This window comes from Rhinolophus hipposideros (genome assembly GCF_964194185.1).
Source record: "Rhinolophus hipposideros genome assembly, chromosome: X".
Taxonomy (NCBI): Eukaryota; Metazoa; Chordata; class Mammalia; order Chiroptera; family Rhinolophidae; genus Rhinolophus; species Rhinolophus hipposideros.
In genome coordinates, this window is record NC_138046.1 from 34594799 (window position 1) to 34620975 (window position 26177).

Sequence of the window (26177 nt, forward strand, 5' to 3'; positions counted from 1 at the left end):
TTGACATGTGGTCGGTGATTCAGTTCATCATGAAATCCATTCTATTTGCAAGAACAGATTTGCCTAAGTAAGGAAGTTTCTATGTAGTTAGTGATTTAAAATGGTTGTGTTACTGCTGTGTCTATTGAAATTAAAATAATTTAAAATGTCAATTGAGTCATGGCAAAGAGATTTGTATCTGCCAAATCATCATAAATAACTCTATAAATGGGGGATGGATTAAGGAGCTCAGAAAAAAAGACCTAAAAAGGAAACTAATGAAAATCATTGTTTGTGTCCCAAGAACAAGGAAACCTGGGGGTGGAGGAATTGTGACAATTTGCTTACATCTGAGCAAATTCTCATATTGAAAAAGTTTGTCCTTGGAATCAGTAATGTGCTTAGGGTACAAGACTGAAATTATGGCTAAAGATTTCTTTCCCAATGGGATCAGTCAGCTATACCTGTATTATTATTATTATTATTATTATTATTATTATTATTATTATTACTATTATTTGTCAATAGCCTATACCTAATATAGACACACAAACTGTCAAAGATGTTATCAGTCACTCACAAAGAGGTCCAGACAAGAGATTCTGTGTATTGAGTGCAAACCCATGCTCACACACAATAATCATAAATTCTACAATTTTTTTCTGAATTTTTACTCTGCCAGGCATTTGGCTGAAGACTTGGGAGTATGAAATACAAATTAAATAGTTTCTATTTCCAAGGAGGTGTGTATATGTAGCTGTATGTGTATATGTATGCACATGGGTGGACTTATAGGTGTGGTTGCTAGTGCACGTGACATATAATGGAATTGCTATAGAGGTTGGTAAATGAGGCCAAAGAATGACTATACTTTGTGATACTGGGATAGCTTCGCAAGGCTGTCTTAAATTATGAGTGGAGAAGAGGGGGAAAATGGAGGAAAGAGCATGTGTGAGGGTGAAGAGACCTGAAAGTGTCTGGCCTATTTGAGGGTTGGAAAGTATTTCAGGGTGTCAGGAGTAAAGTATTTTGGGGGAGGTTTGGAGAATGTCAGGAGATGATGCTGTAAAATAGGAGTAAGAAAGATTGTGAAGGACCTTATGTGTTGTAATAAAGACCACATCCTAAAATGTGTTGGGAGCCACTGAAGATTTATTTTAAGGGGAGGAGTTATGATGCATCGGTAGTGCCATTTGCTGATGTAATGGAAATGCACATTTTAAAATAAAACTTGCTTCAGCCAATAAAACATTTAAGTGGGGCTAGCATTGCCCACAGTTTGTCTTAAATCTATTTCTTGTTAAACAAAAAGGTAGGTTTCAGTCATTGCATCTGACAAAGATGTTGGCTGCAAGCCAGTTAGAACATCCAAGCATTTGGGCGTCACTTCCACTATTATTACAATAATAAAACACTGCTCACAAAAGTTTATATAGAACTCTTGGGCCTTTGGGGTCCTAAGCTTTTCCAAAGTGGTTGCTTAAAAAAGAAAATAATAATAACAAAAAGATTCTTATGTTCCCTCCATCTTTGCACCTCTTCTCTTTTGCATTCTTTAATCTTGACAAGAGAAGACTTTATATGCTGTAAAAAGATTTGATTAATACTTTTAAAACTTCTTTCAAAGTCTTGTGACTTTAACTGGAGAGATTTTATTTAATGTCTCCCTGATCAAAGTTACCAAAATAGATAGTCTGTGAATTAAATGAAATGGCTGTATTTTTATATTGGCTTGAAATATTTGACAGTAAATCATTTATAAAAACAAGTGCTCTGCCTTGTACTGTATAGTTTGTGCTTCCTCTTCACCATAGAAATATGATGCTGAGCCTCTAGGTAACCAAGCAAATCAGTGGGATGCCTGCCAAGCAGAAAATAAGAATCTACAGCATTCTATGAAGCTGAGTTTCAGATATTAGAGCTAAAGCCATCAGTAAATCTGGAATTTTTTATGAGAGAACCCTAGGCTTGATGGAAAATACTGTGTCACAGTAAAGCTAATCTCATGTTGGTTTTGATACCCTTTGAGACTTAGGTTCAGGAAGGGGCATGATCAAAACAAATTACTTGAGATTGCCTCATTAATGGTAATAATGTAAAATTTCCCAGGTATTAGACCCCTTACAAAGTTTACTTCATCACACTTATATAACTCACAGCAGTGAGGGTGTTTAGAACCTATATAGCTATCTCTATTAAATGATACATTAGTAAGAGCTGATAGTGAGAGAGTCCATGTGAAGAGCTTCTAGTGAATCTATGTGAGCTTTCAAAGCCTTGGACATGTCTTAAGAACTGATTCAAGATTAGCTCAGGTGGGTGTGGAACTACAGATGCTCAGAGCTTTGAGAGCCAAGATTCTTTCTGAATCAAAGCTGGAAATCAGCACAATGTCACCCCACTCTTTACATGTTCTGAAAAGAGAAGAAATGTGCATATCTATTCTAGTCACTCAGTCTCATTGATTATTTATGGAAGTTTTGAAGTAAGTGAAATATTCCCTGATATCTCTTGAAGCTGAAATAGACAGCTTGAAAATAGATAACTGGCAGTACTGGGTATGTCTGTGGAGGGCAGGATAAATTTTAAAGAGTCACGCAGGAATTTTCAAATGTGCCCTGTCTTGGTGATTTACTATAAAACTAGTGAGTTCTTCTGAAATCCATCAGATTAGGAAGAAATCAAAGCAAAGCAAGATTAAAAAGAAAAAGAGGCATCTTTAAACAAATGTTCATCAGTGCTTAATAATGCAAGTACTTAATTTAGTTGCGCAACACAGTAGAGGTTTCTGTTTCAGTTCAACTCCTTGCCATTTTGTACCACTCCATATATTTTGTTGTCCCTAAATTATTTCCAGTAAATAATTTCCAGTAAATAGGACTCTTTAAATAAAGGATCTCTTTTTTAAATTTATTTTTTATTAGTTTCAGGTGCTCTTGATTACACAAAAAAATAATAAATCCACAGGAAATTTCAGATAAGGACGATTTGTTATAACTGTAGCCAATATCACAGACTTAGGAACCAGAGTACAGTCACATCTCTTGAGAAGTGGAGTTGGGAAGGTTCTAAGCCAAAGCCAATCTCTTTTTCTCAGGAACTTTGGAAGATTGGTTGCATTATGGTTTTAATTAATGACCTTCCTATATCCACATCTTGTGCCCTGTAACTTTGAAGTTCCTCCTCACTCTGAATCTGGGCTTAGACATTTGAATTACTTTGGTCAATGGGATTTTAGCATACATGATATAAGCAGAGACTTGAAAAGTATGCACACATTTCCTATCTCACTCCTCTGACTTTGCCATAAGATCATGCCTAAGTTAGTCAGTCGACAAATATACACATGGAGGAGAGCCAAGTCAGTTCAGTTATCTTAGCTGAAGCTCTATATATGTGAGAATTTCCAGCTAATATTAGCAAAGCTACCTAGCCAAAATATAGTTGGCCACAGATGCATGATCACATGGAGACTAGGTCAGATCAAAAGAACTGCCTAGCCAACACAGAGACTCAAGAGCAAATTTAAGTGTATACTATTGTTTGCTACTAATGTTTTCTGGTTGTTTATTATATAGCAATGTTGTGGCCAACAGATGATAGAAACAAGGGATAAATTGTCTTTCATTTGTTTCTCCTTCTCTTCCTGCCACTCAGTCCCCAGCCTGAACATTGCCCAGTATTACTACCAGATCTTTGTCTGCCTAACCTTACAGTTCCAATGCACAGCAAAAACTGTAGTCTCTGTGTCTCTTGGTTCCAATTTTTCACATAGGAAAAGCTCTGATTAGTCTATGAAAATGTATTGAATTGGTTTGCTCTGGGTCAGGTGCCTATCTTGTTAAGGTGGTGGTAGTGGTGAAAGAACAATATCACATTGTCTAGAGGTAAGAGAGAGCAGATTTTTGCAGAAGGAGGCTGTAGCCATAGACCACTGTAATTTATATCTTTAGTTAAAGTGCAATCCTACAAGGTAGCAAAATACACAGCAAATTTGATTTGTGGATCAGTACACCATCTTGAAATAAAATGCTAATAAATTCTTTCAAATGTGTTGATAATACAGCTTATCTTAGTGAGTCTTGACTACATGATAGATGCTGTGGTAAATATTTTATGTTATTTAATCTTTACTACAATGTTATGAATGTGAGACTATTATTACCATTCTTATTTTACAGGAGGGAACTGAGACTTAGGAAGGTTATATTGCTCTCTATCATACAATGAGAGAAAGGTAGTCAGAAATGGAATATAGGTTAAGCTGAATCCAGGGCCCATGAACTTTTTCCTTTGTCAATTACTGCATTTATCATTTGTAGAATGAAAAGGAGAGTAAGACTGTAAATCAACACGTAATGGTAAGGGTTACCAGGTGCCTAGTTGGGCAGGCAGTGGTTGATTAATCTATGATTCAGAAGGTGACTAGGAGATAGTGCTGCTGGGTATGACAAAGGTCTTTCTTGCTTGTTTTCTTCCTCAGAGATTTACTCAGCTTGTGCTTTTGGGGGCTCAATGTTAGCTTCCAATTTCTGTACTATGATTTCACTATTTACTACACAGGTAGACTTTCACTTAATCTCCCTGTTTTTAGCCTTGTACCTCACCGCAGTCTTCCATAATGTCTAATGTTACCACATTCAAAGACTCTTAGGTTCAATATCTTTAAGTAGTAAACCTCTTGTCTCATTTAGGAGGGAGGGTAGTGACTTGTCTGCTCAAGGTAGAGGTTTGGGACTGGGAGGTCCAATTTCTCAGTAGAAAGACTGAGTCAATCTCTGTTTCCCGTACTGTGTGTGCATCATCCCTGAATGCTTGATGCCTCCAAGACATGACATTTCCTTGGTTTTGAAGAAAAAACTGATTTTTTCTAAAGAATTTCACCTCCCTATATAGATTTTTAGATTGTAACATCCTCCACTCTGCTAAATTAATTACCTCCCTTCCATCTACTTTCAGTGTTCAAAAGTTTTATTAAGACATCTAGTCCACTGTTTATTTTTTCTCTGTCCTTGTGAGTTTATCTACTTTGAAAATTTGTTTACTAATAGTTGTTTTTTTTTGAAGGAGAGGAGACATATAGGTGATTAATCAACTATGTTTAGGAAATTATACCTCTCCATGAGTTTTTCAATTAAAACTTTTTAACTGGGTTGTTCGAAGCTTTATCTGAAAAATTCATCAGCAATAATAGTTAATAATAGATTCTAGCATCAATTCTTTATGAAGATTTCAAAAAATAAACTAAACACTTAATAAATTGAGGTCCTATGTGCAGTGAGATGATTTTTTCCGCACTATTCAAGTTTTAATTTTTTTTAATCTGGTTTTATGTGATTGTTCTATTTTTTTAATTTTTTTTAAATTTATTAGTTTCAGGTGTACAAGACAAGGTAATACTTAGACGTTCATCATTTATATCCCTCACACTGTGAACCCCCCTCCCACCATCCACAATCCCTTCGACCTCACACTGAGCCATCACATTATATATATAAAATTATACTTGGCATTCATTAATGTTTAGCTTCTGGTGTACAATGCCATGATCAGGCATCCACAGTATCCCTGAGCTGTTCTCCCAAATAGGACACATGTCCATCGAATACACAACAAAATCTTTACAACATTACTGAACACGTTCCCCAAATTAATTTTCAAAAAACCCTGAGGCCATCTTGTGGTTACCAGCTGCTTCCTAATCCCTTCACCTTTCCCCTTATCCCCAAACCCCCCGCCCATCTAACAACTCTCGTTTTTTTCTTTGTGTCCCCAAAACTGTTTCTGATTAGTTCATTCACATATTCTTTTCTTTAGATTCCGCATATAAGTGAGGTCATATGTTACTTGTCTTTCTCTTTCTGACTTATTTCACTTAACATAATGTTCTCTAGATCCATCCATGTTGTTGCAAATGATAAGATTTCTTTTTTCTTTATGGCTGCGTAGTACTCCATTGTATAAATGTACCACAGCTTCTTAATCCAGTCATCGACCTATGGGCATTTCGGTTGTTTCCATACCTTGGCTATTGTGTAAAGTGCTGCAATAAACATAGGAGTGCATACAGATTTTTGAATTGGAGTTTTGGATTTCTCCGGGTAGATGCCTAGGAGTGGAATTACTGGATCATAGGGTAGTTCCATTTTCAGATTCCTGAGATACCTCCATACTGTTTTCCATAGTGGCTGCACTAATCTGCAATCCCACCAACAGTGCACTAGCATTCCCTTTTCTCCACATCCGCGCCAGCATTTGTTGTTTCTTGATTTATTGATGATAGCCATTTTGACAGGGGTGAGGTGGTATCTCATTGTGGTTTTTATTTGCATTTCTCTGATGGTTAGTGAGGTTGACCATTTCTTCATATGTCTTCTTGCCTTCTGTATGTCCTTTTTAGAAAAATGTCTCCTCAAGTCCTCTGCCCATTTTTAATTGGGTTGTTTGTTTTTTTGGAGTTGAGTTGAGTAAGTTTTTTATAGATTTGTGATATTAATCCCTTATCAGATATATCATTGGCAAATATCTTTTCCCATTCAGTAGGATCCCTTTTTGTTTTATTGATGGTTTCCTTTGCTGTGAAAAAACTTTTTAGTTTGATGTAATCCCACATGTTTATTTTTTCTCTTACTTCCCTCGCGCGAGGGGATATATCAGTGAAAATCTTACTCCTGGTAATGTCCATGAAGTTTCTTCCTATATTTTGTTCTAGATATTTTATGGTTTCAGATCTTACATTTAAGACTTTAAGCTATTTTGAATTTATTTTGGGATATGGTGTAAGGAGGTGGTCCACCTTCATTTTCTTGCATGTGTCTGTCCAGGTTTCCCAACGCCACTTATTGAACAGGCTGTCTTTACTCCATCGTACATTCTTGCTTCCATTGTCATAGATTAGTTGGGCATATAGGCATGGATTTACTTCTGGACTCTCTATTCTGTTCCATTGATCTATGTGTCTATTTTTATGCCAGTACCATGCTGTTTTGATTACTGTAGCCTTGTAGTATAGTTTGAAGTCAGGTATCGTTATACCTCCCACTTTGTTCTTAATTCTCAAGATTTCTGAGGCTATCCGGGGTCTTTTATGGTCCCATACAAATTTTAGGATTATACGTTCTATTTTTGTGAAAAACGTCGTTGGTAGTTTGATAGGAATTGCGTTGAATATGTATATTGCCTTAGGCAGTATGGATATTTTAACTATATTAATTCTTCCTATCCATGAACATGGAATGTGTTTCCAACTATTTATGTCTTCTTTCATTTCTTTCTTCAGTGTCGTATAATTTTCTGAATACAGATCTTTTACATCTTTGGTTAGATTTATTCCCAGATGTTTTATATTATTTGGAGCAATTGTAAATGGAATTGTTTTTTTTAATTTCTCCTTCTGATATTTTATCATTGGTATATACAAATGCAACTGATTTCCGAATATTAATTTTATATTCTGCTACTTTACTAAATTCATCTATCAGTTCTAATAGTTTCTTGGTGGAGTCTTTAGGGTTCTCTCTATATAGTATCATATCATCTGCATATAATGATAATTTTACTTCCTCCTTACCAACTTGGATGCCTTTCATTTCTTTCTTTTGTCTGATTGCTGTGGCTAGAACTTCCAGCACTATGTTGAATACAAGTGGAGAAAGTGGGCAACCTTGTCTTATTTCTGATCTTAGGGGGAATGGTTTTAGCTTTCCCCCATTGAGTCTGATGTTAGCTGTGGGTTTGTCATATATGGCCTTTATTATGTTAAGATATAATCCCTCTATTCCCATTTTCTTAAGGGTTTTTATCATAAAAGTTTGCTGTATTTTATCAAATGCTTTTTCTGCGTCTATTGATATAATCATGTGATTTGTATTTTTCATTTTGTTAATGTGGTGTATCACATTAATTGATTTGCGGATGTTGAACCACCCCTGCATAACAGGCATGAATCCCACTTGATCATGGTATATGATCCTTTTAATGTATTGCTGAATTCTGTTCGCTAATATTTTGTTGAGAATATTTGCATCTATTTTCATTAGAGATATCGGCCTGTAGTTTTCTTTTTTGTGATGTCTTTGTCTCCTTTTGGGATCAGAGTGATAATGGCTTCTTAAAAAGAGTTTGGGAGTCTTCCTTCCTTCTGGATATTTTGGAAGAGCTTGAGGAGAATAGGTGATAATTCTTTTTTGAACGTTTTGATAAATTCACCTGTAAAGCCATCTGGTCCAGGACTTTTGTTTGTTGGGAGATTATTGATTACTGATTCAATTTCCCTGGTGGTAATCAGACTGTTCAGGCTTTCTGTTTCTTCTTGAGTTAGCCTTGGAAGGTTGTGTGCCTCTAGAAAATTATCCATTTCTTCCAGATTGTCAAATTTGTTGGCATATAGGTGTTCATAGTAATTTCTTATTTTTTTTTTTATTTCTGTGGTGTCTGTTGTCAATTCTCCTCTTTCATTTCTGATTTTATTAATTTGGGTCCTCTCTCTCCTTTTTTTAATGAGTCTGGCTAAAGGTTTGTCAATTTTGTTTATTTTCTCTAAGAACCAACTCTTAGATTCATTGATCTTTTGTATTGTTTTTCTGGTTTCTATTTCATTTATTTCTGCTCTGATCCTTATTATCTCCTTCCTTGTGCTCCCTTTGGGCTTATTTTGCTGTTCTTTTTCCAGATCCCTTAAGTGTGAAGATGAACTGTCAATTAGTGATGTTTCTTGTTTGTTTAGGTAGGCCTGCAGTGCTATGAACTTCCCTCTTAGGACTGCTTTCGCAGCATCCCATAGATTTTGGGTCATCGGGTTCTCATTCTCATTTGTCTCGAGATATGTTTTGATTTCTTCTTTGATCTGCTGCTTGAACCATTCATTATTTAGTAACCTGTTATTCAGCCTCCATGAATTGGTGTGTCTTCCTGGTTTTTTTTTTTTGTTGTTGTTGTGTGTGTGTAGTTCATTTCTAATTTCATAGCACTGTGGTCAGAGAAGACAATTGGTATGATTTCAATTTTCTTAAATTGATCAAGGCTTATTTTGTGTCCTAACATATGATCTATCTTGGAAAGTGTTCCATGTGCACTTGAGAAGAATGTGTATTTTGCAGCATTGGGGTGAAATGCTCTAAAAATGTCGATTAAATCCAAGTGGTCCAAAGTATCATTTAAGGCTGTTGTTTCCATATTGATTTTCTGTCTGGAGGACCTGTCCCTTGTTGTCAGAGGTGTGTTGAAGTCCCCTACTATGATAGTGTTGCTGTTGATCTCTGTCTTTATCTCCATCAGTACCTGTTTGATATATTTAAGTGCTCCTATGTTAGGTGAATAGATGTTTATTAGGGTTATGTCCTCTTGTCGGATTGATCCCTTTATTATTATATAGTGCCCATGTTTATCTTTTAATATGTTCTTCATTTTAAAGTCTATATTGTGAGATATAAGTATTGTTACTCCAGATTTTTTTCGCTGCCATTTGCATGAAATGTCTTACTCCAACCTTTCAGTTTCAGCCTTTTCAGTGTCTTTTGATCTGAGATGAGTCTCTTGTATACAGCATATACAAGGGTCTTGCTTCCTTATCCACTCAGCCACCCTATGTCTCTTGATTGGAGCATTTAGCCATTACATTTAAAGTGATTATTGATAGTTACATTGTTATTGCCATTTTTAAATTTGTTGTAAATTGTTTTCATCTTTCTTCTATTTGCAGAAGTCCTTTTAGTGTTTTTTGCAATGCTGGCTTTGTTGTAATAAATTCTTTCAGTTTGTTCTTTTCTGGGAAGCTCTTTATCTCTCCATCAACTTTAAATGATAGCCTTGCTGGAGAAAGCAATCTAGGTTGTAGGGCTTTGTGTTCCATCACTTTGAGTATCTCCTGCCACGCCCTCCTGGCCTTCAATATTTCTGTAGAAAAGTCATTTGCTAGTCTTTGGGAGTTCCCTTGTATGTAACCTTCTGCCTTTCTCTTGCTGCTTTTAAGATTCTCTCTTTGTCTTTAAGCTTTGCCATTTTAACTATAATGTGTCTTGGTGTGGGCCTGTTTGGGTTTATCCTGGTTGGAACTCTCTGCACTTCCTGGGCTTGTATGTTGGTTTCCTTGATCAGGTTAAGGTAGTTTTCGGACATTATTACCTCAAATATATTCTCAATCCCTTGCTTCCTCTCTTCGCCTTCTGGTATTCCTATGATGAGCATGTTGTTGCGCTTGATGTTATCCCAGAGGTCTCTTAACCTATCTTTATTGTTTTTTATTCTTTTTTCTTTCTGTTGTTCAGTTTGAGTGATCTCTGCTAACTTGTCTTCTAAGTCGCTGATTCGATCCTCTGCTTCATCTAACCTGCTGGTCATTCCTTCAAGTGAGTTCTTAATTTCCGTAATTGTGTTCTTTAGTTCTAGCTGGTTGTTCATTAAGATTTCTACATCCTTTTTTAGTTCTAACTGGTTGTTCTTTATGATTTCTATATCCTTCTTTATGTCTTCTCTAAGCTCCTTAAACATTCTTATCACCAGTGTTCTGAACTCTGTCTCTGACAGGTTGGTTACCTCTGCTTCATTTGGTTCCAGTTGTGGAGGTTTCTTCTGTTCTTTTATTTGAGACATGTTTCTTTGTCTCCCCATTCTGACTGACTCTCTGTGTTTGCTTTGATGTATTAGGAAGATCCCCTAGAGCTCTTAGTTTTTGCTGGGTTATCTTATGTAGTATGTGTCCTTTATATTTGAGTTGGACTACTTCGTTCTTCTCCGCTGCATGTGCTCCACAGTTGGCTCGTGTGTTTAGTATATTGTCCTGTTCAAGAAGAACTTTAACTGCTTTTTGCTTGTGAGTAGGTGGGTTTAACTCCTAGGCCGTCTAGTTGTGAAACTTGGCTCTGCCCACCGTAGGGTGTTCAGCTGGGTGAGAGTTGGCCACTTAAAAGAGGTTTGGCCTCTATGGGCTCTTGTGCCTTCAGAGAATTCCCTTTGGGTGTGTGACTTGTAGATCAAACCCGGTAGTACTCTGGTTTGGTCCAGAGTTGGCTTCTGGATATGTTGAATTTTGTGCCTCTTAAGCTGGGCCCTATTAGGGCAGTTTCAGCACAAATCAAGTTACCAAGTACAACAGCTACAACAAAGAAAACAAATCAAGTACATTCACATGTAAAATACAACCGACAATCCCCACTCAAGATAGGCAAAGATATCAAAGAAATAAAGACAGAACAAAGCAAATCACAAGAAGCAGAAAAAAACAAAAACAGAACACCAAGCAAAGCAAAACAGAAAGCAGAACCAGTCTTGGCTTAAGGCCACCAAGTAATCTCCAGGTTGTCCTCCGCTGTGCCAAACAGTTCCCTGCCTATTGTGCAGGCAGCACTGGTCACCTGGTGCCCAGAGTGAATTTGGGACTGTAGATTTAAATGCGAGGGGCTGAGGGGTCTGGGTGACAGTTTTCAGAGAGACCGTGCAGTTTCTGTCCTTTCCTGCACAAATGCACCCTGGGAGTAACTCCACCAGCCCTGTGCCCAGTACTCCTGAATCTTAGGGGCCTCCTTCTGTGGGTGTGTGGTAGGGGGCGGGTGGGAGATCACCAAGATGCTGAAAGCCGGGAGCTGACTCTGCTGCTTACTGCTGAACTCAGGGAGTGCTTCCGCGGTTGCCGTTGCCCCGCCCCAAGCCAGCCAGAAAGGGTGGGGGCTGGGGATGGAGGGGTCTCCTCTCTCCCAGGCCAGCCACTTCACACTCCTCCTGCAGGCCCGAAAAGGTGGTGGCTGGGGGTGTGGGAGTCTCCTCTCTCCTCGTCCAGGGAAAATCCCCTCCTCCCAGCCTCTTCCAAATGTCAGAGCTAGCTACGAATCTTCCCAGCGCCTGAGCACAGACGCCCCTTTGTAATCTGACACTACTCCTCAGCTCAGGGGCCAGTTTAAGTCTCTGGAAGGGTGGGGGGAGGATTCGAAAAGTGGGGTGAGGGGCCCAGGTGTGGTTTCTGAGTTCTTTGTGTGCCCTAGGGCCCACGAGCTGCCCGCCCCTGCGGGAGCGATCAGCTGTGGGACGCAGAAAAGAGCCCACTTCCTGGATTCTGCAGTCTCCACTGCACCCTGGGCTCCCGTGGGACTCTAGAGCGCCAGGTGCTGCCTGCCTCTGCTGCTGTGGGCACGCTGCAGGGCCGCGGCTGTACCGAGGGGGGTGGGGAGAGCGTAGGGCGTTTTCTCTTGCCCTCCTCGCTTCTCCCCCGCTCGCCCAACTAGCGCACCCCAAAGCAAACCTACCACGAGTCTGCGCTCCGTCCTGGGATTTGCTCAGCGGTTGCTGTCTGGCCTGGGCTCCGCCATGGGGGTGGGGTGCATTTCCACTTCGCGCCCCTCTCTCCTCCACCACTTGCCCAACTAGTTCATCCTAAAGCAAACCTACCACGAGTCTCCGCTCCGACCTGAGCGCCGCGTGGCAGTTGCCCTCCTGCCTCAGCTCCGCCGTGGGGGGGAGTGGCGCGCTTCCACATTGCTGTCCTGCCTCCTCCTCTGCTCGCAATCAGCGCGCACATTCAGGTAATTCCTCCTGGAGGTGAATTCAGTAGTGGACCTCTTTGTCTTGCCTATTTGCTGTGCAGGGAGTCCTTTGTGGAGTTATTGTTGTCCGATTAGGTGTAAATTCCAGGAGAGCTTTACAGAGGCTCACCTCACACCCCCATTTTGATCCGGAAGTCAGAAATTTTAATTTATAGTACTCTAATTTTAATAGTACTCTCAATTCCAACTTTCTTGATCTTGAGCTAGTATTTTGTGAAATAGTCATTCATCTTGTTTTCTTCTTGGGTAGAGGAAATCGCCTTGTCCTTCACCTTGGGAGAAAGTGAAAGACAGTGTTGGGCTAAGGAGTCAACATCTAAACACATTACATATACTAATGTGTTGCTAATTCCTACCAAAAATATTACCCCTAGTTCATGATTTGAGATTCATCTAGGTTACTTTGGCCTCATGTTCTTTTGTAGTATGTATGTTTCAATGAGGTTATAACATTTAAAAATATTAATAAATATTGGTTCCTAGAAATCCATGGGAATGTTACTTCTAAATATAACCCACTCATATACTTGCATTGGAAATATCCAGTTCTGCTAGGAGAAAAGCTCTTAAGAAGGACTTTCAGGGTTTGTGAAGATTAGTATATGCACTCCAATCTACAGGAGACTTTTTTTTTTTTTGATGAGAATCAATCTACACTTATTGTTCTTAAAAACAAGAAAGGCTTAAACAAGGCCCCATGTTTCCAGCTCCCATGCCAATTGTCAGAAAATTGAAAATCCAGAGAAGTCCTAGGCATGGAAGCATTTAAAAATATTCTTGTAGAGGAGCTCTGGTCAAGATGGTGCAGTCGGTAAACACTTTCTTAACCTCCTCTCATGACCACATCAAAATTACAACTAAACTACAAAAAAAAAAAACATAATAGAATCACCTAAAATCAAAGCCCTACAACTAAGGATGTGAAGAACAAGCCACTTAGACACTGGTAGGAGAGGCAGAGACGTGGAACAATTTTGTCCCACACCCATATTTGACCATTAGAAATTGGGATATGGCTGTGGAGGCCTCCTGCAGAGGGGGTCCCAGCCGCTCCCTAGCCCAGGGTTCCAGTGCTGGAGAGAGAAAGCCCCATAATTTCTGGTTGTGATAACCAGTGGAGGTTGCAACTTACTAAGACAGAGTGCTGCTGTAGTCCCAGATGCTCCTCTTAAATGGACTATGCAAGGCCTTATTTCACCAATGGAATCACTGGCTCTGCGCACCAGTGCTGGAGTAGCACCTGGAGAGGTGGCAAGGACGTATGGTGGGGTAATGAGTTGTCTGGCTTTGGGATGGGAGCGGAACAGGCAGCTTTCTCCCAGACGGAAGAGCTGATGGAGGCCATTGCATATTTGTTGAGCCCTTCCCCTTCCCAGTATGCAGTCACAAGTGGCCGCCACATCTGTGTCTCCATTAAACTGGCTAATGCTGTTCATTCAGCACACACTCATGATTCCTAGAACCCACCCCACCCAATTTTTAGGCACACAAAAGCAGCTTCCAGTAGCTCTTTCATACAAACCACCGGCCTTGGTTCATGCTGCAGACTTTCCTAGAGTCTCTTAAAGATTTGTAGAACCCAGAGAACAACCTTCCCTCCAGCAGAGTGTCACCTCCTGGTTCAGGATCATCAAGCTTTGCTGACTGGACCTCACCCTGCATGCAGGATCACATTGCAAGGCTTTCACTCTTCCCCACCTTGTCTGGGGCTAAATCTCTTCTGCAGAATCTTAGAAAATCAAATTCCACCCTAAGAATATTTCACCAAGAATTTTCTTAGGAGCTGTGCTGGTGCTAATCGGCAGAAGGGGAAAAATGGCGGCGTGAGGTGAGCCTCTGTAGCGCTCCCCTGGAATTTACACCGAATCCGACAACAATAACTCCACAAAGGACTCCCTGTACAGCAGACAGGCAAGACGAAGAGGCCCACTACTGAATTCACCTCCAGGTGGGTGAATCGCGCGAGCAGGGGGAGGAGGGAGAGGAGAAGTGCGGAGACGGAGCCGCGCGGGCGCAGGACTCAGACCTAGCTCAGTGTTCCGTGCTCATTGCATCCCGGAACTATCGCAGCTGAAGCTGCGGGAGAGGGAAAGACTTGGACTGCTAGGGCTCCGTTTACGGCCCACAGGGATGAGGGGCAGCATACAAAACGGCTGAACCCAACGCTTGCTCACGGCAGATCTCGAAGCAAAGACTGAGGATAGAGGGCTGAAATCGGTGGTTTAAGCCCTCACTGCCAAGCGGAGAACGGAAGCCTTAGGCACTGAGACTAGCCGCCCCTCCCTACCCTCCCAGAGCCCGCCCTGTCCCCACCAGCACGGTTCTAGAAGCAGTAAAGTAGCAGTGTCAGATCAAAGGACAGAATATTTGCTGCTCCGAGAACTGTGGACCGCAGACACAGATTCGCAGCTCAACTAGTTCTGGCAAAGGGGATGGAGCTGTGGAAGCAGGACTGCCTGTGGTGGTGGTCGACACCATTGCTCTGGGCCACCTCTCACAACTCACCGCGCCCCTGGCCCCACCTATCTGGGCGGATCCCTGCAGGAGAATACAGAACTGCTGAAACATACGGGCTCTGAATCTGGTGCAGAAAGAGCTTTGAAACTTCAAAAGCTCTTCACATACCTATCATCCTGTTGCAGAAGCCACTCCAGTAGATGCCTAGGAAGAAAAATAGTAAATAACCATAAATAACGAAGGCAACAAGCTAGCTCAGAAAGAAAGTGAAAAGTTTCCAGAAAAGGAACTTAGAGATATGGAAATATGTGATTTAAATGACAGAGGATTCAAGATGGCAATTCTGAAAAAACTGAACGAGATGCAAGAAAACGCAGAAAGGCAGTTTAATGAACTCAGAAACACAATCAAAGAACACCATGAGCATTTGACAAAAGAGATTGAAATTTTGAAAAAGAACTAAATAGAATTTCTGGAGATTAAGAACTCAATAAAAAAATTAACAATAAAATATCCAGCTTAGGTAGTAGAGATGACCAGATGGAGGAAAGAATCAGTGACATCGAAGATAGGAACCTGGAATTTACACAGATGGAAGAAGAAAGAGACTTGAGACTTAAAAGAAATGAAAGAACTCTACAAGAACTTTCTGACTCCATCAGAAAGAGCAATATAAGAATAATGGGCATACCAGAAGGAGAAGAAAGAGAGAAGGGAACAGAGAATATATTCAACCAAATCGTCGATGAGAACTTCCTAAACTTGTGAAAAGAACTGGATCCTTGAATCCAAGAAGCAAATAGAACACCTAATTACCGCAATCCCAACAGGCCTTCACCAAGGTACATTTTATTGAAGGTGAATAAAATAATGACAAAGAAAGAATCCTCAAGGCAGCCAGGGAAAAGAAGATGGTATCTTACAAAGGAAAGCCCATTAGATTATCATCAGATTTTTCAGCAGAAACTCTACAAGCTAGGATGGAATGGAACCAAATATTCAAACTATTGAAAGAGAGAAATTATGAGTCAAGAATAATATATCCAGCAAAGATCTCCTTTAGATATGAAGGAGGAATAAAGACCTTTCCAGACATCCAGAAGCTGAGGGAATTTTCTAATACACGACCTGCACTACAAGAAATACTAAAGGAGGCTATTCGACCACCATCAACAGGGACAACTTGTGGCAACCAAGACATAAAAAGGGGGAGCGTAAAGGACTGAACTGGAATATGGGAATAGAGAAAGTAAGCGTACTGAAGAAACTGGAATACTCTAAATATCAAACTTTCTTTTACATAAACTTAAGGGGAACCACTCAAAAATCATTGAGAACTGAAATATATACTGTAACAAAAGATAAAACAGAGGGAAACATCATAGAATACCACCACACAGAAATAATAGACAACAACAAAAAGGCAAAGAAACAATGGAGACACAGCCTTACCAGAAAACTAAAGATAGAATGAAAGGAAATTCTCACATATCAATAATCACCCTAAATGTAAATGGACTGAACTCACCAATAAAGAGACACAGAGTAGCAGATTGGATCAAAAACTAAACCCAACCATATGCTATCTACAAGAGACACATCTGAGCTACAAGGACAAGCACAGACTCAAAGTGAAAGGGTAAAATTTGACACTTCGAGCAAATGGTAGCCAGAGAAAATCAGGTGTAGCTATAATGATTTCTGATGAAACAGACTTCAGGGTGAAAAAGATAACAAGAGACAAAGATGGACATTTCATAATGGTAAAGGGGACTATACAACAAGAAGACATAACAGTCATCAATATTTATGCCCCCAATCACGGAGCACTGAAATATACCAAGCAACTACTAACAGAACTAAAGGGTGAAATTGACCAAAACACAATTATACTAGGGGACTTAAATACATCATTGACAACTATGGATAGATCATCCAAACAGAAGATAAATAACGAAATAACAGTCCTAAATGACACATTAGATGAAATGGACATAATTGACATATATAGAGCACTTCATCCTAAAACATCAGACTATACATTCTTTTCTAGTGTACATGGAACATTCTCAAGGATAGACCATATATTGGGACACAAAATCAGCCTCAGCAAATTTAAGAAGATTGAAATCATGCCAAGCATATTCTCTGTTCACAAAGCTTTGAAATTGGATATCAACTGCAAAAAGAAAGCAGGAAAAAACACAAATACATGGAGATTAAACAACATACTTCTAAAGAAGGACTGGGTCAAAGAAGAAATTACAGGACAGATCAAAAGATACATGGAAACAAATGAGTATGAAAATACATCCTACCAAAATTTTTGGGATGCCGCGAAAGCAGTTTTAAGAGGGTAATTTACATCATTACAGGCCTATCTGAAGAAACAAGAAAAATCCCAAATAAATAACCTCATGTTACACCTTAAAGAACTAGAAAAAGAAGAACAAGCGAAACCGAAGGTCAGTAGACGAAAGGAAATAACAAAAACCAGAGCAGAACTAAATGAAATAGAGAACAAAAAGACAATAGAAAAAATTAATGTGACAAAGAGCTGGTTCTTTGAAAAGATTAACAAAATCGACAAACCCTTGGCTAGACTCACTAAGATAAAAAGAGAGAAGACACTAATTAACAAAATCACAAATGAAAAATGGGAAGTTATCACGGACACCACAGAAATACAAAGGACTATCCAAGAATACTATGAAGGACTATATGCCACCAAATTTAATAACTTAGAAGAAATGGACAAGTTCTTAGAAACATATAGCCTTCCAAGGCTGAATCATGAAGAACTGGAAAATCTTAACAGGCCGATCACCAGTAACGAAATTGAATCAGTCATCAAAAACCTTCCCAAAAGCAAAAGTCCTGGACCAGATGGCTTCACCAGTGAATTCTACCAAACCTTCAAAGAGGATCTAATACCAATCCTGCTCAAACTCTTCCAAAAAATTGAAGAAGAGTCAGTACTCCCTAACTCATTTTATGAGGCCAACATTACCCTGAGACCAAAACCTGGTAAGGACAACACAAAAAAAGAAAACTACAGACCTATATCTCTGATGAATACAGATGCTAAAATCCTAAACAAAATCTAGCAAATCGAATACAACAATGCATTAAAAAGATTATTCATCACGACCAAGTGGGGTTCATCCCCGGGGCACAAGGATGGTTCAACATTCGCAAATCCATCAATGTGATACATCACATAAACAAAATAAAGGACAAAAATCATATGATTCTATCAATTGATGCAGAAAAAGCATTTGAGAAGATACAACATCCATTTATGATTAAAACACTTACTAAAATTGGTATAGAAGGAAAATACCTCAACATAATAAAAGCCATATACGACAAGCCCTCAGCTAATCTCATAATTAATGGTGAAAAGCTGAAGCCCTTTGCTCTACGTTCAGGAACACGACAAGGTTGTCCCCTATCACCTCTGCTTTTCAACATAGTGTTGGAAGTCCTCGCCAGAGCTATCAGGCAAGAGAAAGAAGTAAAAGGCATCCAAATTGAGATGAAGAAGTTAAATTGTCACTCTTTGCAGATGGCATGATGCTATATATAGAAAACCCTAAAGACTCCACCAAAAAGCTATTAGAAACAATCAATGAATACAGTAAAGTTGCTGGCTACAAAATCAACGTACAAAAGTCCATTGCTTTCCTATATACCAACAATGAAATCTCAGAAAAAGAGATAGAAAAAACAATTCCTTTTGCAATTGCAGCAAAAAGAATAAAATACCTAGGAATAAACTTAACCAAAGATGTGAAGGATTTATATGCTGAAAACTATAAGACATTTTTGAAAGAAATTGTAGAAGACACAAAGAAATGGAAAGACATTCCGTGCTCATGGATTGGAAGAATCAACATAGTTAAAATGGCCATATTACCCAAAGCTATATACAGATTTAATGCAATCCCCATTAAAATCCCAATGGCATTTTTTAAAGAAATAGAACAAAAAATCATCAGATTTGTTTGAAACCACAAAAGACCCTGAATAGCCAAAGCAATATTTAAAAAAAAGAACAATACTGGAGGTATCACACTCCCTGATTTTTCCTTGTACTACAGGGCTACAATAATCAAAACAGCTTGGTATTGGCGGAAAAACAGACACATAGACCAATGGAATAGAATTGAGAACCCAGAAATAAAACCACATAAATATGGACAGATAATTTTTGACAAAGAAGCTAAAAACATACAATGGACGAAAGACAGCCTCTTCAATAAATGGTGCTGGCAGAATTGGAAAGCTACGTGCAAAAGAATGAAACTGGACTGCTATCTGTCACCATGTACCAAAAGTTAATTCAAAATGGATCAAAGACTTAAGCATAAGACCTGACACAATAAACTGCATTGAAGAAAACATAGGTACTAAACTTATAGACCTTGGGTTCAAAGAGCATTTTATGAATCTGACTCCAAAGGCAATGGAAGTAAAAACTAAAATAAACAAATGGGATTATATGAAACTGAAAAGCTTCTGCACAGCAAAAGAAACTATTGACAAAATAATGAGGCAACCAACTGAATGGGAGAAGATTTTCGCAAACAGTTCCTCTGACAAGGGGCTAATATCCAAAATATACAAGGAACTCATGAAACTCAACAACAAAAAAACAAACAACCCAATTGAAAAATGGACAGAGGACCTGAAGAGACATTTCTCCAAAGAGGATATACAAATGGCAAATAGACATATGAAAAAATGCTCAACATCGCTAATCATCAGAGAAATGCAAATGAAAACCACAATGAGATATCACCTCACCCCAGTCAGAATGGCTTTCATCAAGAAAACAAATAGTAACAAGTGTTGGAGAGGCTGTGGAGAAAAAGGAACTCTCATACACTGTTGGTGGGAATGCAGACTGGTGCAGCCGCTATGGAAGGCAGTGTGGAGGTTCCTCAAGAAATTACGAATAGAATTACCATATGACCCAGCAATCGCTCTCCTGGGTATCTACCCCAAAAATATAAAAGCATTTCTCTATAGAGACACGTGTACGCCAATGTTCATTGCAGCTTTGTTTACGGTGGCCAAGACATGGAAACAACCAAAATGTCCTTCAATAGATGAATGGATAAAGAAATTGTGGTACATATACACAATGGAATACTATTCGGCGTTAAGGAAAGATGACATAGGAGCATTTGTGACAACATGGATGGATCTGGAGAGAATAATGCTAAGTGAAATAAGTCAGACAGAAAAAGCGGAGAACCCTATGATTTCACTGATATGTGGTATATAAACCAAAAAGAACAAGACAAACAAATGAGAAACAAAAACTCATAGACACAGACAATAATTTAGTGGTTACCAGAGGGTAAGGGGGTGAGGGGTTGGTGATGAGGGTAAAGGGGATCAAATATATGGTGATGGAAGTAGAACTGACTCTGGGTGGTGAACACACAATGGGATTTATAGACGATGTAATACAGAATTGTACACCTGAAATCTATGTAAATTTACTAACAATTGTCACCCCAATAAAATTAATTTAAAAAAAATGTAAGATCTGAAACCATAAAACTCATAGGAGAAAATGTAGGAAGTAAATTTACTGATGTTACCCTTAGCAGTATTTTTACTGATATATACTCTTAGGCAAGGGAAGTTAGAGAAAAAAATAAACATATGGGATTTCATTCGGCTAAAATTTTCATCACCGCAAAAAGAAACTACCAATAAAATAAAAAGGACTCTTACTGAATTTGGAAGATATTTGTCAATGATACATCTGATAATGGGTTAATATCCAAAATTTATAAAAATCTCATTCCACTCAACACCAAAAAATCAAGCAACCCAATTAAAAACTGGGCAGAGGATATGAAGAGACATTTTTTCTGAAGAGGACATACAAATGGCCAACAGACGTATGAAAAAATGCTCAACCTCACTAATCATTAGAGAAATGCAAGTAAAAACCACAATGAGATACCACCGTATTCTGGTCAGAATGTCTATCATGAATAAATCAACCAATGCTTGCTGGCAAGGATGTGGAGAAAAGGGATTTCAGATTGTTGTAGTCACTATAGAAATCAGTATGGAGGTATCTCAAAAAACTGGAAATAGAACTACCTAATGACCCAGGAATTCCATTCTTTGATATCTATGCAGAGAAACTGAAAACATTAACTTGAAAAAATATATGTACCCCTATTTTTATTGCAGTACTATTCACAATGGACAAAACGAGGAAGCAACTGAAATGCCCATGGGTAGATGACAGAATTAAGAAACTGTGGTACACTTATACAGTGGAGTATTATTTGGCCATAAAGAAGAATGAAATCTTACGATTTGTAGCGATATGGATGGACCTAGAGAACATTATGCTAAGTGAAATAAGTCAGACAGAGTAAAACAAATGCCATACGATCTCATTTATATGTGTATTCTAAAGAATAGAATAAATGAACAAACTAATCAGAAATAGTCTCAGAGATATAGAGGAAAACTAACGGTTGCTAGATGGGAGGCGATGGGAATGAGGGCGAAGGTGAGGGGATTGGAAAGCACAAATTGGTGATCACAAATTGGAAAGCAAAAGACTGCCACAGGGATAGAGTTTGGGAATATAGTCAATAAAAATTTTGTAAAGATTTTGTAGGGTATCCAATGAACAGTTGTCTTATTGGGAAGACCAATTCAGGGATGGTGTAGATGCCTGACCACTGCACTGTACATCTAAAGCTGAAGCTGAAGCTGAATAACAATGAATGTCAACTATAACTATATGTATATAATATGTGTGTGTATACGTATATATACGTATATATATATGTATGTGTGTATATATATATATATATATATATATATATATATATATATATTCACAGGATGTGGAGTAAAGTGTAGGGAATACAGTCAATGGAATTTTAACAATTATATATGATGTCAAAGGTGTAGATTGGGGAAGAGGGTTATCACATTGTGAGGTGTGTAAGTGTCTAACTATTACATGTTTTCTACCCCTGAAACTTAAAAAAAGTATATTGTTTAATTTCCACATATTTGTGGTTTTTCCTGCTTTTGTTTGCTTCTGTGTTTGTGCAGTTGATATCCATTTTCATAGCCTTGTGATGAGAGAACATGTTTGGTATGATTTTGATCTTCTTAAATTCGCTGAGGCTAGTCTTACGTCCCATTATATGATCTGTTCTTGAGACTGTCCCATGTACACTAGAAAATAATGTGTAGTCTGATGTCCTAGGATGAAGTGCTTTTTAAATGTCAATTATGTCCAGTTCATCTAATGCGTCGTTTAGGACTTACATTTCTTTATTTATTTTCTGTTTGGATAATCTATCCATAACTTTCAGGGATGTATTTAGGTCTTCTATGTATTATAATTGTGCTCTGGTCAATTTCTCCCTTTAGTTAGTAGTTGCTTGTTATATTTCAGTGCTCCCTGATTGGGGGCATAAATATTGATGACTGTGATAACTTCTTGTTATATCGTCCCCTTTATCATTATGAAATGTCCATCTTTGTCTCTTGTTACCTTTTTTATCCCGAATCTGTTCCATCTGTTATCACTATAGCAACACCTGCTTTTCTCTGAATAGTTTTTGCTTGCAGTTCCAGTTTCCACCCTTTCACTTTGAGTGTATATTTGTCCTTGGAGCTGCGATGTATCTCTCAGAAACAGCACACAGTTGGTTTTAGTTTTTTGTTTGTTTGTTTGTTTTGTCAGTTCTGCTACTCTTTTTATTGCTTTCATTTTATTGGTGAGTTCAGTCCATTCACGTTTAGGGTGATTATTGATATATAAGGATTTAATATCATTCTATCTTTCATTTTCTGGTAAGACTGTGTCTCCATTTTTTCTTTACTTTTTGTTGCTGTCTATTATTTCAGTGTAGTGGTATTCTACGGTTTTTCCCTGTATCTCTTCTTTTTTTGTTATATATTTCAGTTCTAGATATTTTTTGAGTGGTCACATTAAGTTTATCGAAAAGTAAGTTTCGTATTTGTAGTATTTCATTTTCTTCAGCATGCTTCCTTTCTCCTTTCCCTTGTGCCAGTTCAGACCTTTACTCTCTCGCCTTTTATATTTTTGTATTCACAGATTATCCCTATTTATGTTGTGCATTGATTTCTCTGCTGCAGTAGCAAGTTGTGTTTTCTCATTTTTTAAGTGTTTTTCATTTCTCTTTACCCTGTATGTTATGTTTAAGTGTATAGTGTCTTATCTGTTGCAGTGGTTGCCATTTCCTGCTTCAGTTTGTTCCTACTACTCATGGTTTTATATTCTTTTGCTTTTTTGTTTCAGGTCAAAGAGCCTCCTTCACTATGTCTTGTATTGCAGGTCACGTGTTAGAAAATTCCCTCAGCTTCAGTATGTCTGGAAAGGTCTTTATTCCTCCTTCATATCTAAAAGATATCTTTGTTGGATATATTATTGTTGGCTATAATTTCTCTCTTTCAACAGTTTGAATATTTGTTTTCACTCCTTCCTGGCTTGTAGAGTTTTTGCTGAAAAATCTGATGAAAATCTAATGGGCTTTCCTTTGTAGGTTACCATCTTCTTTTCCCTGTCTGCCTTGAGGGTTCTTTCTTTGTCATCAATGTTTGACAGCTACAATAAAATGTGCCTTGGAGAAGGCCTGCTGGGGTTGAGGTAATTAGGTGTTCTATTTGCTTCTTATATTTCAGGATCCAGTTCTTTCCATAATGTTAGGAAGTTCTAATGAACTATTTGTTTGAATATACTCTCTGTTCCCTTCTCCCTTTCTTGTCCTTCTGGTATGCCCATTATTCTTATATTGCTCTTTTTGATGGAGTCAGATTTTTTTAATAGAGTTGTTTCATTTCTTTTAACTCTCAAGTCTTTCTCTTTTTCAATCTGTGTCATTTCCAGATTTGTATCTTCAATGTCACTGATTCATTCCTCCATCTGGTAGCTCTGTTACCTAAGCTGGCTTTTTCAGTCTTCATTTCTTGTGTTGAGTTCTTAATGTCCATAAATTCTTTTTGATTCTTTTTAAAAATTTCAGTCTCTTTGTTAAAATGTTCATTTTGTTCTTTGATTGTGTTTCTCAGTTCATTAAACTTCTTGTCTGCGTCTTTTTGTATCTCGTTGAGTTTTTTAAGAACTGCTATCTTGAATTCTCTGTCATTTAAGTCACATATTTCCATGTCTTTAAGTTCATTTTCTGGAGACTTTTCATTTTTTTTCTAAGCTGCCTTGTATCCTTGGTTATTCATGGAAATTAATGAATTATTATTTCTCTTCCTAAGCTTCTACAGGAGTCAGTTCTGAAATATGGTGGTAGGAAGAAGTCTTTCTTTTTCTTTCCAGTAGGTGTTGGTAGACTATTTAATTTTCATTCCAACTGCAGCCTTTTATTCTCTCTCATGCTGTACTGTTATATTTTCTCTGCACTGTTCTGTCTTCTCACACAATGGTGGCTTCCATTGAAGGTGGGATTCTCCTCTGTGTCCAGGTCGCTTGGGTCTCAGGGCACCACATCTGTTTGGGGATGTGGAGAGCTTCTGAAGTTCTGAAGCTCTACCTGCACCACATTCAGGGCCTGTGTGTTCAGCATCTCTATTTACCCCTGTAGAGATCCACCCAGATAGGTGGGGACAGGGTTGGGGTGGGTTTTGGGAGGTGGATCTCAGCAATGGTGGCGACCACCAGCACAGCCAGTCCTGCACCCTATTCTCCCTCCCCTTCACCCGAACTAGTTGGGCTGTGAGTCCATGGCTGAGGGAAGCAGTTCTCATAACTACAAATATTCTGTTATTTTGATCTGACACTGCTACTGTTCCACTTCTAGTACTGTGCAGGTGTGGGTGGGGCCAGCTCTGGGAGGGTACGGAGGAGTCAACTAGGCTCTGTGCCTATGCCTTCTATCATCTGCTTGGCAGTGAGGGCTTAAACCGCTGTGTTCACCCTTCTTTCCATAGCCTTTGCTCCAATGTCTCTGCCAGGAGCATTGGGTTCAGCAGTGTTATATGCTGATTGCTCAGGCGGGACTGTGGGCCATAAATGGAGCACTAGCTGTATGAATTCTTCCCACTCCTGGAACTGCTATAGCTCCAGAATGCATGGAGCTGGGAGACCCAGTCTGTGTCCTGCAGCCCACTAGATGTGCCTCTCTGTACTTCCTCCTTCACTTCTCCCCTGTTAGCCCAATTTGCTCACCTTTAGATTATTTCAGTGGCACTTCTCTTAGTCTTGTCTGTCTGTTGCTCATGGAGTCCTTTTTGGAATTACAGTTTTTCAATTTGTTGTAAATTCCAGGGGAGATTTCAAGAGGCTCACCTCACACAGCCATTTCTATGACATCATCTCTGGAATGTGTAATTTTTTATGACCAACATTATCCTCTCCGTCTAGGCAGATGGATGTTGGAAGTCAAGTCAAAATTGTGGAACTTTTAGCAAGCCACTTCACCATGAAGCTTGATGAGCTTTGAATCAGGTCAAGGTGAGTTAGATGAAATAAATATTTAATGACATAAATCTAAGATAGACTGACATATCTCAAATATGGGGAGGTCTTAGCAATGGGAATAACATACTTGATCTCTATTGTCTCAAACTTCCTTTATTCATTATCATAATAGAGATTTCTCGATAATAAAATTAAAATGCAAAATCCTTCAGCTAAGGTGTTTTTTTCCTGAACAAGTGCTCAAATGGACACTGTCAACAGTTAATATTTGTTCATTGACTATCACTTTTTCTATATCTGTCCATTCAATACCCATTCAATTCCCCCTTCTTATAGTCATATTCTTCTTCTAGCTATATTACTAAAGTTAATCAAGTTAAGGTCTAATTCTGCTGGCCTTCAAAAATTCAATTTCTTGAAAATGATTTTGCCTATTATTTTTCTTACTTATTATGTGTTTTCTTATTAATTCTGAAGGCAGTCTCATTTCACTCATTTCCAAATTCTTGTGCATGTGTGTGAGGGGTGGAGTATCTCATTGTAGGCTCCTATATAAAGTCGGTATTAATGATCCACCAATGATTATTCAATTAAGATGCATTTTGGCTTAGTCTTATCACTGTGGAAAATACAAGTGGCATATATATTGTTTATCCAATAAAGGGAAATATATATATTTGCACTGAGTCATCCACACATTTGTTGATAAATCTAGAGATGTACATTGTACTGTAGCAACCCAGATCAGTGGG